At 44.2% G+C, this 13,149-nt stretch overlaps 1 long non-coding RNA gene across 1 annotated transcript; it reads right to left on the bottom strand.

Annotated features, from left to right (window-relative positions):
- Window positions 1-7,816: 7,816 nt before the first annotated feature.
- Window positions 7,817-10,140, bottom strand: LOC140065606 (uncharacterized). The gene is made up of 2 exons (XR_011847981.1): window positions 9,264-10,140; window positions 7,817-8,133 (listed from the first exon to the last, which is right to left on the bottom strand). It is a non-coding gene; the product is annotated as an uncharacterized lncRNA (long non-coding RNA).
- Window positions 10,141-13,149: the final 3,009 nt, after the last annotated feature.

Below are 13,149 nucleotides of genomic sequence, written 5' to 3'. Positions count from 1 at the left end.
CATGCCTGGCCCATGTGTTAAATCTGATAGTTCAGCGTTTCCTCAAGACGTACCCCAATCTGTCTGATTTGCTCACGAAGGTGCGCCGCATCTGTGCGCATTTCAGGAAGTCCAGCACAGATGCTGCCACTCTCAGGGCAGCGCAGCGCCGCCTCCAACTGCCCGCTCACCGACTGTTGTGCGACGTGCCCACGAGGTGGAATTCAACACTGACCATGTTATCCAGAGTTTACCAGCAGCGCAGAGCGATTGTAGACTGCCAGATGTCAACTTCCACCAGAAGTGGTAGTCAGGTCAGTCAGCTTCCTCAAGTCTACAATGAGGAGTGGACGTGGATGTCTGATATCTGTCAGGTGCTGAGTAACTTTGAGGAGTCAACACAGATGGTCAGTGGCAATGCCGCCATCATCAGCCTCACCATCCCGCTGCTTGGCCTGTTGAAAAACTCTCTGATCAGCATGAAGTCGGAAGCTTTGCGCTCGTCACAAGAGACGGGGGAAGATTCCCTTGTTGATAGCCAAAGCACCCTTAGGTCTGTTTCTCAGCGCATATCGGAGGAGGTGGAGGTGGAGGAGGATGAGGAGGAAGAGGAGGAGAATGTTGGCGAGACACAAGAGGGGACCATTGTTGAGTCCTTCACTGTTCAGCGTGTATGGGCAGAAGAAGAGGAGTTGGAGGAGGAGGAAATGGACAGTCAGGCCAGTGAGGGGAGTGAATTCTTACGCGTTGGTACTCTGGCGCATATGGCAGATTTCATGCTAGGCTGCCTATCCCGTGACCCTCGCGTTCAAAGAATTTATTCCAGCACCGATTACTGGGTATTCACTCTCCTGGACCCACGGTACAAGCAAAATCTTTCCACTCTCATCCCTGGAGAGGAAAGGAGTGTGAGAATGCATGAATACCAGCAGGCCCTGGTGCACAAGCTGAAACAGTATTTCCCTTCTGACAGCGCTAGCGGCAGAGTGCGTAGTTCTGCGGGACAAGTAGCGAGGGAGAGTAGGCGAGCAGGCAGCTTGTCCAGCACTGGCAAGGGTACGCTTTACAAGGCTTTTGCCAGCTTTATGTCACCCCAGCAAGACACTGTCACCTGTCCCCAGTCTCGGCAGAGTAGGGCTGATCTTTACAGAAAGATGGTGAGGGAGTACGTAGCTGACCATACCATCGTCCTAAATGATCACACAGCTCCCTACAACTACTGGGTTTCAAAGCTGGACATGTGGCACGAACTGGCGCTGTACGCCTTGGAGGTTCTTGCCTGCCCTGCCGCTAGCGTCTTGTCCGAGCGGGTTTTCAGTGCAGCTGGTGGCATCATCACCGATAAGCGTACACGCCTTTCGACTGACAGCGCTGACAGGCTGACGCTTATTAAGATGAATAAAGCCTGGATTTCTCATAATTTCCATTCTCCACCAGGTGAAGGAAGCTCAACCTGAATAATTTATCCACTCCTTCTCCTCCTCATTTTCCTCCTTCTCCTCCTCTTTGTACAGTAAAGCAGAGGAAACTGGCTATTTTTTGACAGGGCCCACTGGCTCTAGCTATAGTACTTTATGCATTTCATTTTTCTGGAGGGCCACCGACCCGGTCCTCTGTTTTAAACAATTTTTGGGAGTGCCACATACAGGCACTCAATCTATTCAATTTTTCTGGAGGGCCACCTACCTGCTCCTCTGGTTTGAAAACTTTTTTGGACTGCCACATACAGGCACTCAATCTATTCCATTTTCTGGAGGGCCACCTACCTGCTCCTCTGGTTTGAAAACTTTTTTGGACTGCCACATACAGTCACTCAATCTATTCCATTTTTCTGGAGGGCCACCTACCTGCTCCTCTGGTTTGAAAACTTTTTTGGACTGCCACATACAGGCACTCAATCTATTTCATTTTTCTGGAGGGCCACCTACCCGCTCCTCTGGTTTGAAAACTTTTTTGGACTGCCACATACAGGCACTCAATCTATTCCATTTTTCTGGAGGGCCACCTACCTGCTCCTCTGGTTTGAAAACTTTTTTGGACTGCCACATACAGGCACTCAATCTATTCCATTTTCTGGAGGGCCACCTACCTGCTCCTCTGGTTTGAAAACTTTTTTGGACTGCCACATACAGGCACTCAATCTATTCCATTTTTCTGGAGGGCCACCTACCTGCTCCTCTGGTTTGAAAACTTTTTTGGACTGCCACATACAGGCACTCAATCTATTCAATTTTTCTGGAGGGCCACCTACCTGCTCCTCTGGTTTGAAAACTTTTTTGGACTGCCACATACAGGCACTCAATCTATTCCATTTTTCTGGAGGGCCACCTACCTGCTCCTCTGGTTTGAAAACTTTTTTGGACTGCCACATACAGGCACTCCATCTATTCCATTTTACTGGAGGGCCACCTACCTGCTCCTCTGGTTTGAAAAGTTTTTTGGACTGCCACATACAGGCACTCAATCTATTTCATTTTTCTGGAGGGCCACCTACCCGCTCCTCTGGTTTGAAAACTTTTTTGGACTGCCACATACAGGCACTCAATCTATTTCATTTTTCTGGAGGGCCACCTACCTGCTCCTCTGGTTTGAAAACTTTTTTGGACTGCCACATACAGGCACTCAATCTATTCCATTTTTCTGGAGGGCCACCTACCTGCTCCTCTGGTTTGAAAACTTTTTTGGACTGCCACATACAGGCACTCAATCTATTCCATTTTACTGGAGGGCCACCTACCTGCTCCTCTGGTTTGAAAAGTTTTTTGGACTGCCACATACAGGCACTCAATCTATTTCATTTTTCTGGAGGGCCACCTACCTGCTCCTCTGGTTTGAAAACTTTTTTGGACTGCCACATACAGGCACTATCCAAATTAAATTGTCTCCATAGCAGCCTCCACACGTTGTCTCCATTGCTACCTCCAAAAGTCGTCCATATAGCTGCCTCCATACATCGTCCCCTTATCAAACCAGGTGTGTCAGGCAGAAATTTGGGTTGTTTTCATGGATTCCACATCAAAGTTGTTAACTTTGTCGCCACCCTGCTGTGTTATCCACAAAATATACTGGCAAACTTTTATCATTTACGGATATTATTTCAGCGCTTCTTGCGCATCTGTTTACATTCCCCTCACCCGCCATATCCTAAACTTATAAGAACGCTACTACACTTGATCTTATACAAAAGGTTCTTAGAAGTGCTGTTTGGGGAGTAGCCTAGAGACAGGGGCTTGGATTGGCGAAAGCTCGCCTGGCAGCGGAACGCCAGCTCCATGCCAAGATCCAACTAACATAGTTTTAACTGCAGCACCTTTAATCTACTACTAGTTCACTGCCTCCATACATGGTCCCCTTATCAAACGAGCTGTGTCAGGCAGAATTTTGGGTTGTTTTCATGGCTTCCATGTTAACTTTGTCGCCACCCTGCTGTGTAATCCACAAAATATACTGGCAAACTTTTATCATGTACCGATATTATTTGAGCGCTTCTTGCTCACCTCCTTTGGTTCCTCTCTGCCACCCATTGGTTTGAAGCCTGAGTCCATTTAGGGTATGTCGCCATGCCACTCTCTAGCCTGCTGCCGCTGCCTCTGCATGCCGTCCCCTATAGTGTCAGGGTCAATTATTGCATGTTTTAGATGCTATCTAGCTTCATTCTGTCACTCTGTCATGGCCATGCTGTTGCCCATAATTTTGGCATAATGGTGCGATTAAGCAGCCTCAGAGGCATCCATGCATGCTGCCCCTGCTGTTTCCTGTCCATTTCCGTGGTGTTTCCATCCTTTTCTGAGGTTCCCAGGTGTTTGGCCAAGCTTCCCTGTGCAGAGCCTTGGTCCCCTTGAAAAATGCTCGAGTCTCCCATTGACTTCAATGGGGCTCGTTATTCGAGACGAGCACTCGAGCATCGGGAAAAGTTCGTCTCGAATAACGAGTACCCGAGCATTTTAGTGCTCGCTCATCTCTATATATAACATATCTTTTTTTTCCTGTAAAACCTACTTTTTTTTACAAAAACACTTTGGCAGTGTATGTACTATGCTCTGTGGGGACTGGGGCAGTGCTGAAAATGGGTCTCCTGGTGACAGGTTCCCTTTAAGTGAAACGCTGCCTGCAGTCTGCCCTACAATAACCTACACCCAAAGGACTGTGGGGCGAGGGGCGGGAGACATTTTTCCATTTTGCTTCAAGGAGCTCAGGTTATGTTACATATACACAGGGACAAAGCCCGGGAGCCATGATACACACCCAGGACTGTAATAATGACACGACAAGTAAAGATGGAGGTGACTCTCCAAAAGTCCCCATCACAAGGGAGCAAGGGACGTCTCCTTAACCCCTTCCAGACCTTCTTCTCTTTTTTACTCCCCCCCCCCCATCCAAAAGTCACAACATTTAGAATTTTCCATGTACAGGCGTTCCCTTACTTAAGGACACCCGACTTACAGACGACCCCTAGTTACAGACGGACCCCTATACCCACAGAAACCTCTGGTGAAGTCTCTGGATGTTACTATAGTCCCAGATTGCAATGATCAGCTGTAAGGTGTCTGTTATTTAATTTTATTGATAATCCTTGGTCCCATGACAGCAAAACATTTTTAAACTACAATTGTCACTGGGACAAAAAAATTTTTTGTCTGGATCTACATTTACTAAATATACAGTTTTGACTTACATACAGGACTGCCTGTATAGAGCTGTAGGACAAATTGTACTTCCTAGTTTCACTTTTTTATATCCTGTGCCATGTACCGGGAAGCTGGAACAGAAATCCAAATGTGGTAGAATTTACAACCCCCCCCCCCCCCCCCCAAAAAAAAAAAACCAGTAGTTGCACCATTTTACTAGTTTTTATCAGCTCCAAATCTCCCTTCCATTTATTCTTGTGGTCAGTGTATCGGAGTCGTATACAGAAGCCCCCTAACTGCTCTGGACCACCAGGGATGTTGTTGCTCACCTTGGTTTACACTCTACTCTACCCAAGACCACCAGAAATATTAGTATTAATCGCTTGACCACCCAAGAAGTCGGCATTAACCCCTTATCCGCCATAAACCACCAGATTGGGGATATAGCTACCCCATTCACGGATAAGATACAACCTAAAATATTCTGCTACTATATAACATATCACATTGAGACACGAGTTTTGTGTTTTGTTTTTTTTTAAATTCCTATTTCCTAAAAAAAAAAATGTAAAAAAAAAAACCTTCAAAAAAACTTAAAATTGTCTTTGCACCGTCACGTCTGACACTCGATACTGTGTGTGCGGTTTTATTATTTGCAGGATGAGTTGAAGTTCACATTGGTGTCATTTTTAGGGACCCTTTGATCACTTTATATTCAAGTATCATGAAAAAGCGTTGATTCAGGCCTTAAAGGGTTATTCTCATTTCGGCAAATTAATGTTATTGTTTGCATGATGAAAAATTATACATTTTTCCAATATACTTTCTGTGTCAATTCCTCACTGTTTTCTAAATCTCTGCTTGCTGTCCTGCTATACAAAGCTTCTATGTTACTTCCAGTGGAGAGAACTCTGTCCATGGTCACACATGTGCACGGCTCGTTATATTACACGCCTCTGATTACTCTCTGTGATACTAACGAGCCGTGCACCTGTGTGACCATGGTCAGATTTCTGTTCACTCAAAGTACACATAGAAGCTTCCTATAGACTGACAGCAAGCAGAGATCTAGAAAACCATGAGGAATTGATACAGAAAGTATATTGGAAAAATTTATAACTTTTCATTATAGCAAGAATGACATTTATTTGCTGAAATGGGAATACCCCTTTAAGCGTCTTTTTTCAATGCGCTATTCTCCATATGGGGTAATTATTTGGATAGACCAGGCATTTTTGGGCGTGGAAATACTGAATATGTTTAGGACTTTTTATGGTTATATCTATATGTGTTCTAGGATTCTGGTGAGAATTTTTAGCCTTCTAAAAAAATTATTGCATTTTTTTTACTATTATATTAGAGGGGTCTGATTGCTCATCCAATGTACTGTTTCACACATCTTACAATCCGCAGCAGCTTTTTCCCCCTCTCTATTTGAGTTATAGTTTTTTTTGGTGGTGTCGGACTGGCCCACCAGAGTACCAGATCCTCCAGTGGGCTCACCCCATACCTTATACTGAACCACAGAGAAATAGAGGACAACCCAATTAGGAGATGATGAGGCTGTGCCCCCTGATTAATTTTCAATATCTGGGGAAGCCAATGACCCAAGTCCGAAACTGACTTTAGGGAATCTTATACTAATCGCTCACTCACAGTTTACCCCATAACTAATCAAAACCAATTCTGACCCAATACTTCTCATGGCTGAGGGTGTTGCAGTTGCCATTGATACAATGTAACAAACTGTCAAACCTTAGAATGTTGCTGTTCCCCTGCGTTAGCACTAGACCATTGGAGTCGTATACAGAAGCCCCCTAACTGCTCTGGACCACCAGGGATGTTGTTGCTCACCTTGGTTTACACTCTACTCTACCCAAGACCACCAGAAATATTAGTATTAATCGCTTGACCACCCAAGAAGTCGGCATTAACCCCTTATCCGCCATAAACCACCAGATTGGGTGTATAGATAAGATACGATACAACCTAAAATGCTCCAATACTATATAACATATCACAGTTTTCGGTTTACCTTTATGGAGTAGTGCAGGGCTACAGCCCCCAGCGGCAGACAGCAGAGGAGGAGATTCACGATGGACCAGGCCAGGTAATCCCTATAGACAGGTGGAGGGACTACAAAAGCGGTGGGCTGGGTGGTCACCACTACCGGAGGAGGGGGAGGTGGTACATAGTCAGGTGGGATTTCAGGAGGGGGATATGGTGGAGGGTCTTTAGGAGTCTCCATTCCTCAGTCTTCTCTATGCACTGGAGGAGGCTGCAGCACTGAGACGCTATATACAGGGAAGGTCTGTATAAAGGCGGAAACCCGAGACACCAATCTCACCAGCCCCTGGAAACCGCGGGCACCGAGATTTGAGAATAGTAATAAAGTTTATCGTTTACTAGTATATTTCTGATTTCTTACGACTGGTTACTTTCCCTTCCCTAAAATTTCTTTTCGGAGAGCTCCTAAATTTCCCCATGCTGCATGACAGCGGGTAGGTACACAGGTACAGGCAGAGGAAGTCCCCTATAGTTATACAGGGCTTCCAGCAGCACAGAGTATTTTAGGAGAGGAGTGCGCAAAACTTGTGTGAGGTCACAGATTCTAAGTAACTAAGTAATCTGACAGCACAGAGTATTTCAGGAGTGAGAAGTGGGACAAATAATACATTGGGGCAGGTTTACTTACCCGGTCCATTCGCGATCCAGCGGCGCGTTCTCTGCGCTGGATTCAGGTCCGGCCGGGATTTATTAAGGTAGTTCCTCCGACGTCCACCAGGTGGCGCTGCTGCGCTGAAGAGCATCGGAATGCGCTGGAATACACCGAGCTGGGCTGAGTGAAGGTAAGTGCAATTTTCGCGACACATTTTTTTTAAAAAATGCGGCGGTTTTTCGCAATCCGTTGGGTTTTGCGTTCGGTCACACCCCCCGATTTCCGTTGCGTGCATGCCGGTGCTGGTGCGCCACAATCCGATCGCGTGCGCCAAAATCCCGGGGCAATTCAGGGAAAATCGCCGCAAATCGGAAATATTCGGGTAACACGTCGGGAAAAGTAAATGACCCCCATTATATCAGTTACATTGTGGAAGAAGTGAGGATCCTCAGCAGCACAGAGTATTTCAGAGATCTACAGGATAACTGAATCTAATGCATCTAGATATGTAACATGATATAATGATATGATATATAAGATGCAGACTGAGTTAGGGAAGAGTTACACTTTATTACTACGATCAGGACGAAGTGTAGACATTATACATCCTTTAAGATCAGAATTCCACGGATTTTTTCCCTCCACAGCTGCAGCTTTGTGACAGTAGCGTCGGTTCCTGAAGTCTCATCCGTTGTAGTGGTAGTACTGGTAGCTCTGTCGTATAGTAAATCTTATGAGTAATGTGTAGACGATCCAGGCGATGTGAATACATAACCCCAGGACCAGAGCCACAATGTTTATGATGTACGCAGAGCGCGAGCGTTGGGCGGCTGCGGGGTAATCCTGACGATGTATCGCGTCCTTTGTCTGGAGGAAGGAGGGAACATGATATCAGCTCTATTATGTACAGTCCTGTAACTTTATAATAGACTACATGATACATTTATAACTATGTTTAAGTTCTCTGCTTGCTGTCAGTGAATGGGATCATTTCTTAATATCTTGGAATCTAAAGATCAAAATGAATATTTTTTTGAAACTACAGAAGTATGGGTTTACTCGTAGGGTGGTTTGAGCATTGCCCTAAATAAATGATAAATAAATAAATCTTCATTTATATAGCGCACACAGATTACGCAGCGCTGCACAGAGCATAGATCAACCCTCATCTCCAAAGACCCCCATAAACTGTCTCATTTACATGACCACCGTGAGTTTTACAAACCCCTAATCTCCATAGACCACCATGGGTTTTATAGACCATCATCTCACCTCCATAGACCGCCATGGGTTTTATATACCCTCTCATCTCCATAGACCACCATGGGGTATATAAACCCCTAATCTCCATAGACCACCATGGGGTATATAAACCCCTAATCTCCATAGACCACCATTCATTTTATATACCCTCTCATCTCCATAGACCACTATGGGTTTTATATACCCTCTCATCTCCATAGACCACCATGGGGTATATAAACCCCTAATCTCCATAGACCACCATTCATTTTATATATCTTTTCTTCTCCATAGACCACCATGGGTTCTATAGACCCTCTCATCTCCATAGACCTCCATTCATTTTATATACCCTCTCATCTCCATAGACCACCATTGTTTTATAAACCCCTAATCTCCATAGACCACCATGGGTTCTATAGACCAACATCACACCTCCATAGACCACACTGGGGTATATAAACCCTCTCACCTCCATAGACCACCATGGGTTTTATATACCCTCTCATCTCCATAGACCACTATGGGTTTTATATACCCTCTCATCTCCATAGACCACTATGGGTTTTATATACCCTCTCATCTCCATAGACCACTATGGGTTTTATATACCCTCTCATCTCCATAGACCACCATGGGTTTTATAAACCCTCTCATCCCCAGTGGGTTTTATATACCCTCTCTTCTCCATAGACCACCATTGGGCTTCATACCCTATGTACCCTATTAAGACATAACATCGGACCCCTCCTTACCTGTATGGAGAAGACAAGGGCTGCAATTCCCAGTGGCAGACAGCAGCAGATCATATTCACGATGGACCATGAAAGGTGATCCTTATAGAGAGGTTGAGGCACCACAACGCTGGTGGGCTGGGTGGTCACCACCACATGAGGAGAAGGTTGCCCATACTGTGTGTGTGTGGTTACAGGAGGGGGATATGGTGGAGGGTCTTTAGATATCTCCATCCTTCAGTCTTCTCTGTGCACTGGCAGAGGCTTCACCACTGGAGCCGTCTATACAGAACGAGGGCTGAGACTATCGTAAGCCAATCATTATCCAGGATCGTAGCAACGACCACATTGGCAGCGAGCGCCAGATACATTGTCATCAGCTAATCTCAGGGAAGCTAAAGTGTTACACATTTGCATAAAACAAAGCTCCATCGCCAAACGGGGTGAGTGAGGCCAAGCCCTTTAATTCACAAGTAAATAACTTGGGCAAACATGTGATAGACCCATCCATAGTTCATGACCTGGGCTCACCTAAGGCTCATGTACATACATTTTAATTCAAGTTCATGAAAACTGATCGTCTATGAAAAATTATCCAAAAATTAACATTCTAGTTGCATTGTGGGTGTGGAAGGAAGTTAGGGGGATACAGGAGAGGGTGTCGATGGTTGTATTAGCAAAGTCTGTGGGTGTTTAGTCTTCTCACTATTGTGTGTAGCGCTCATTCATGGGCTGAGCTCACCCACTTTCTCACGCCATGAGCTCTCTCCATACACGGCTGGTGTCAGCTGTATAACACAACTGCCACTAACTGCCACCACCGGAGCTGGTGCCGATCGCGGCAGTTAACCCAACCCCATCACCTAAGGGTGTTGCCGGTGGGCGCTGCCATCTTTGATTCCCGATCACCACCTCCTGTGACGTCATCAGAGGACGCTGATCAGTTTTCATGATAGTCTACAGTCCCATAGATACTTATAGTCCTGTCATGGATACTGATCTCTGCCAGTATAGCCTACAGTATTTTTTTATTTTTTTTTAATTTTTTTATTTTTTATTCACACTAGTTTATACGTCACATACATGGAATGAAAAAAAAAAATAGCCAAAACATTATACACATCATGCAGTATTTTACATCCAAATGTATAGAGAGACAGAAAAGGGAAGGAAAAGGAAGATAAAAAAAACAAAACAAGAAAACAACAAAAAAGTGTGGAAAAAGAAACGGGCAACCAGGAACTTAGCGAAACCTGGTGGAGAGAGGGAAGGACAGGCAAAAGGGAGGTAGGAGAATGGGACCCTGAGTGGCCTTCCTCCCCTCCAATTCTTCCTTTATCCTCTCACTTTCTTTCCTGCTTATGCTTCTTCCCTTTTATGACTCCCCCTTCTGAAAAAAAAAGTATAGCCTACAGTATATTGTATAAGCGATCAGTATATTGTATAAGCGATCAGCGATAAGCGATCAGTTCCTAAGAGGGCATGAAATAATATGTTAGTATATGGGTACATATGGGTAGTATATGGGGATTTTACACATGATTTATTACAGTATACCACTGGCACATTGTAACAGATCTTTAGAAGCCATACAGCCTTGAAGTTGTTACAGAAACAGATTGTCGCTCCCCGATGACATCACAGGAGGCGACAATCTCACCCAAGATGGCGTCAACCACCTGCTGACGGCTTTTGACATCCAGCGGCGGCTTTGCAGATGGAAATACGTAGCAAACATCCACCTTGATGGAAAAGGGAAACTCTGATTTTGCAGAACTGATTACCTATTATAGCTATTTATGGGAGGATTTTCGTTATACTTCTTTTGTTGTTGTCTATCTTCTCTATTTTATATGGGTACTTTGTGTGTATCTAAAGATCCATGTTTTTGTTCCCTATTTTAGTTGCATCTAAACTTTTTAGCCTTCTTTACACTCTTTTTCTAATCTATTTAGTTTTAGACAAATGAATTCCTGTTGTCTATTTGACTCTATTGTTCGCTATTCGGAAAAGTTTCAATAAGTTTCTTTTTCTCTAAAATGAATGTTTCTAATTCTCCTAACATCTGGGATCATTGATTGATAATAAGTTGGACTATCTCTATCTCTATGTGTATCAAAAAAGACAAGAAACATATTTCCATCACAAACAACCACAATTAGTATTCGGAACAATGCACACAGGAAACAGAAAGATCGTGGTCATCACAACAGAAGATACTATTACCACCACAATTGGACCAAGAACAATTCTGGTCCAAGGAATCACACACACACAAACTCACAGATTTAACTAATGACTATCCAAATGATTACATCAAGTCAAGGTCCACAACTAACACATGTTTAATAGTTACACTCACATCCACTAGTGGATTATAGCCCATGGCCACCCAAATCACCAACGAATGGTGGCACGGATGTTACAAACTTTCCAACACATGTTATCCACACAATACAGAATCAGCAAGAAATGTCACTTTTAGGAACTCACACAAATAAAAGACAATATGGAGGGGACACTGGAATAGACACAATAATAAAACAAAAGGTGGCGAAAACACAATAGACTCAAAAAGGCTGAAGTATTTAATGTAAAATACGTCTACCACCAGGATGAAGGATTGTAAACCAAGAACACTGACATACTGGTGTGTCCCCCCTTTGGCAGGATCTGCTCTTCTTTTAGTTTCTTATTTCCCTGTTTTTTTAATAAAAAAAAGGCTTTTAGGGTTATGCAAATGAACCCCTCAGCTGGAGCCCCTCGGGCTCATTTGCATAATTCTAAAGACTTTTTTTTTTTTTTTTTAAACAAAGGCACCGGAAGCTTAAAGAAGAATTGATCCTGCCAGAGGGGGTACACAACAGTATGTCAGTGTGCTGGGTTTACAATCCTTCATCCTGGTGGTAGATGTCCTTAACAATGACACAAACCAGATTACTAAATAAAGGTCAATAAACAGGTTGGTTGTGGGAGTGGGTACCAGAATAGCAGGGATATATGAATCACTGTGTGTGACTACTGACCTAATGTGGTCTTGTAATAGGTAACCCAATGTAATAACGCACCTAGTGTGTTTAAATCCAGAACAACTGAATGGATAAGACGGGTACCCCTTGCATTGCAGGGGAAATTGGACAGACACAGAAGAACTAATATTGAAATTAAAAATGAATCTTTATTAATGGGAAATGCAAACAAAGTGACAGCAGACTGGCACTGGTATATGGATAAAAGTTGTGTACATAGTTTACAAAAGAGCAAACAAGGGTAGTGGCACAAATACAGAAACGGAACTACCCGGACAAGATGGAGGGTAAATAATGCACGCTGTGTATACAGATGGAGCTGGGCATGAGGTGTGTATTACACCAGATATGTTTTATCTATGGACCAATCTATTGGCACCCAAATACTAAAGGCCAAGAAAAAAGGGGACAAATGGTATATTGTGAAAACAATAAGCAAACAGGTGAATAGCCAGCTCCTACCAGGTTAGAAAAGGTAATGGTACTCCACCGTCCGGGATGTGCTGCGTCCACGACGCGCGTTTCGACTCGCACTGAGCCTTCGTCTGGGGGGGTCAGACGAAGGCTCAGTGCGTGCCGAAACGCGCGTCGGGGACGCGGCACATCCCGGACCTGAGTCCTGACACATACGTGTCATATAATAGCTCTACTTTTATAGATCACTATTTGCTTTCATTGAATGAGAACATTATTGCTTATAGTTAGAAACCTAAGAATATTTACATCCCCCTTCTTAACCCTATGCCATTAGCGATGTGAACATTAAAGGGGTAGCTCAGCTTTGGGATATTGAAGACATATGCATAGGATAGATGGATGGGGTCTAAAACTTGGCTCTGGTTTCCTCCAGTGCTTACATTGAAACTTAGAAAGGAGTT

The sequence above is a fragment of the Engystomops pustulosus genome, chromosome 6, assembly GCF_040894005.1.
Source record: "Engystomops pustulosus chromosome 6, aEngPut4.maternal, whole genome shotgun sequence".
NCBI lineage: Eukaryota > Metazoa > Chordata > Amphibia > Anura > Leptodactylidae > Engystomops > Engystomops pustulosus.
This window is presented reverse-complemented; position numbering and strand designations above follow the sequence as displayed.